Below are 4,155 nucleotides of genomic sequence, written 5' to 3'. Positions count from 1 at the left end.
GAACTCTGTTTAGACTGCCTTTCTCAGGCCCACTGCTCCCACCTGACCACCCAGGATTATGGCCTTGCAAAGAGCTTTTCCCTGATCTAAGAGGCAAAAACTTTTGAGGATTTATTTTTTTTTTTCTTTATATTTGAATCCTTAATTTGAGTTCTTATCTCTGACTGCTGAGTGGCTGTGACCTTTAAGAAAAAAAACCCTAGTGGTTTTTTTTTCAAGTTTTCAAGTGGGATTTTGTTTCAGCTCTTTTCCTGTGGTCTGTCAGTGCTTTTCCAAACCCGATTTTTGCCTGGATAATGAAGGTGAAGGTACTTCTTTGAGGGCCTATGATGTAACCACCCTGAAAGATGAGTCACTCAGCTCCAGAACTGAAGACTTCACAGCTCATCTCTCTTCTTTGATTCACCTCTGTTGTCTGTAACAGTACTTGACCCAGGGCTTTACAAATGAATTTTCTTGCTTGTACATACTTTTGTTAGTTACCTTAAATGAGTGACTCACGATGGTGATTATGAGGCTAATATTGACAAAGTGACCAAAAATAGAAAGCATGTTTAGAAGAAGAGGATGGCCTGCCTTTTTGACTTAGCAGTGAGCATTCCAGCAGACTACAGATCTGCATTATTAATAGTGCCATACATTCCTCAGCTAACGTGATGATGAATATGAAAGGGAGGAGTAATTGCTATGGTTTGTAGATGTGAGATGGGAACTTTAGGGCATCTGTGGTGATTACAATTGCAATTACTTTGCAAATCCTCATCAACTATGAGTATCTCAAAGTGATGAGAAGTAAAGCTACAGCTAAAAAAGGGCTGGAACATTAATTACCTTTGGGGACTTTGTATCCTTTAGAGTTGAACTTAATGGTTTGAATATGTAAGTACTAGCATATTTTCATACTGTTGTTTTCAGGGACATGAAGTCTGGGTGGTAGAAAGCTTTTGTGCAGATTTTGCCATATCATCTGAATAGGAGGTCCATTTGCAGAAGATTCATTCAAGGGTTGGTGAACAAAGCCTCCGATCTTCTATGCTTTATTTTTCTACCATTTTTTCACAGAAACTGGGAATGAATAGCACCTTTCAGGATATTGAATCTATCACATGGCCACTGCAGAATTGTTCCTAACAGCACTGAGTTCGAAATCTGTGATTTTTTTGTGGTACTTCACTAATCTCTGTAAGGCACAAATTCAGTAATACAGACCATGCAAACTCATCTGCATTCAGATTAATGACAAGAGAATGTCTGCGTGGGTTTGCACGTCTCTTCCATATAGGAAAAAGGGATATTAATGACAAGAGAATGTCTGCGTGGGTTTGCACGTCTCTTCCATATAGGAAAAAGGGATAAGTAAAGGTCTTTCTTTGTTGTTTGGTTGTTTTTTTTCAGGATGTTTCATAGTACCAGTCTCATTAATGCACCATTTTGGCTACTAATTTGCCAGGAGCTGACAGAAAATAGACAGAGCTGATAGCCATTTGCTATTGCACAGATAATTACAGCCTGCATTAGGAAATGCTTAGCCAGGCTGCACTTGCAGCTTTGTTGGAGTGAACTGAAGTGAATTTAAAATTAGACAAATGTCTGGACTTTATTAATGGCATGTGAATAATGGACTGCGAGTCTTCCTCCTCTTCATGCAAAAAGAAAGCTAAAGAAGAGTTAACACAGTGGTTGAAACTACGAGAAATAAGGGCAGTTTTTCTTTTGTTTCTCCTTGTTTATTGCAGGAGTCACTTCACTGAAATTAGTAGTTACACTTCGTTACAACATTCTAAAGATGATTCAGAGGCACCTAGGAAAGTTTGTAGAATTACATGGCGTTGACTACAAAGAACTATAAATGGGTAGAAAATAGAAAATCATAAGTCTAATGAATTTCTTATGACAGCCCAGTGAAAGTTTGGTACATTCACTGGATCATATGCACCTGACTTAGTTGTGGAATTAAACCACTAAAACACTTTGTGACTGACAATGCAATTGCTCTAATCTATTTGGATGGTGCTGCATAGCAGTTACCATTCAAATCTGTTACTGTCACTTTTACTGACAATAAGTGGAAACGCAGTTCAATGTGTTCCACTGAATCAGGGAAATAAAACAGTAGCACAGATTCATTTTCCAATTAGTTTTCAAACTGAGTATTTTATAAAAACCAGAATATTTTCTAAAGACATGAAACCAAAGTTCCCTTTCATTCTTTCTAATAGATCTGTCAACCGAGTATTTTATATATAACTCATGTGAACCTCAAGGTCTTGCATGGTGCGTACAGTTTTTTTGTATCTGTCACTTTTAGTTATAAGCTTGATTCTTAATGGTGAAGGTTTGGTTGTGGCTTGAGTCAGTATGTTTCTGAGAGTTCTTAGACATGGGGTTATGGGTGCCCGTTGTCTTCTGGGTGGCTGGAGTCCAGCCTTGGGAGCTTCTTGCTCTGTTCTTAGGCATGATTATTACTGTTGGTGTTGCATTAGTACACACTGGTCAAAGCAGCTGGGGCCATTTTTCAGCTCCAATGAGAAATTTTTTCTTGCCTTGGTTCCTTCCTCAGTTTATTCTGTCAAATCACCTCCTTTTTCATGAGCACATGTGACCATGGATATTTCTGTCTGCTGAGTACAGATTTGTCATTGATGATTAATTGCTTGATAAGTTCCAAGATACAGACATTCATTCAACAGAGAAATAGAGGTGTGATCTTGCAAAGACATGATAATAATGTACTTCCGACACCAGCAGCAGATTAGTCTCTGAACCTTAAGCAGTAACATACTATTTTCTCATTGTTTAACTTAAAATGAGTTTGAAATAGGTTTTTCAGAAAGAATAATATATCTGACTGTTGTACCAACTTACAGAAAAAACCCAAACATTTCCCCAGGAAAACACGGTGGCTAGATTTTTCAGTTATTGCTGAATGTGTTTTTTGTTCTTTTTTTAACTACAGAAAGTGAGTGAAAAAGTAGGAGGTGCAGAAGGAACCAAGCTAGATGATGACTTCAAAGAAATGGAAAGGGTAAGTCTAAATACAGTAGGGTATATCCAGTATTACCATTCAGTTTCCTTTCTAGGACAGGAATTTCAAAGTTTCTGGCCCTGAATCACTCAAATAATTTTATTCAGCCAGACTGAGCTTTATATTTCTTATGTGTGTCTTTTTCTAACCAAGGCATATGTAATATATGGCACTCTTTGTAATGCCAATATTTTGTTCAGAGATTGAGGTTGATGTCAGCTACAAATTAGCTTTGGTCACAACATTTTAAAGGATCTCTGAAAACAGAGTCTGTCTACAAGATGGTAATTTTCAATGGTAAAGGTGCCTGGAATTCTCAGCTCCTTGAGGATCAGTCGAGAGGAGCAAGAGTTGTCTGCCAAAGGGGTTGACAATAGCACCTCACTCACAGGTGTAGAGATCTTGTTAGGCAGCCTCCACTGGCAAAGTTCCTTGGGTAGATGGGACTAACCCCCCAGCAGACTGCTTGGTGAGGCTGGCAGTGGTAGCACTGGGTGTTTCTTTGGGGATGGTGGGGAGGAAAAAGCCACAGCTGTGTGTGATGGTGATAATATTTCAGTTGGAAGGATAAATATTGACAGGTTTTTTCTGGCTTCAACTTTGAAAGGTCCTATCAAATCTTGTAACACAAGCTACTGCTAGGTGATTTGTAGGGTATGTATGTGATACATAACTGATCAAGAGAAACAGAAGCTATTTGCACATTTGTATAGTGAGCTGGGGAAAAAAGCTTGGATAGAAAATAAAGGAGAAGGGCATATCCTGTGTACATCTTTCTGTGAAAGTACTGCAGAGTTGGTTTCTCCCCTTCTGCCCAGCTTCCCTTTGAATGTGCCACAAGTAAAGGCACTGCTGTCAAAACTGGAAGATGTTAACAAAGATTCAGAAAACTGGTCCAAGGTTTAGAGTGGCAAATAGGACAGTGCAACAGCCAGGGGTGAGTCCCACATAGCAGTGGTGGGTGGCATGGGTTGGCAGCCCAGGAGATGAAAGCACTGAGAGTTGAGAAGAGAATGGAGTAAACTCATTGCTTGCCTCCACTCCCCACCTGGCCCCGTGTTACTTGCCAGCATTTCTGCAGGCAGTGGACATGCTCCTTCTGCCTATCCCTGGCCTTCTGTTCCCTCACC

Source organism: Strigops habroptila, chromosome Z (assembly GCF_004027225.2).
Source record: "Strigops habroptila isolate Jane chromosome Z, bStrHab1.2.pri, whole genome shotgun sequence".
Lineage (NCBI taxonomy): Eukaryota > Metazoa > Chordata > Aves > Psittaciformes > Psittacidae > Strigops > Strigops habroptila.
Note: the sequence above shows the minus strand (reverse complement) of the source record.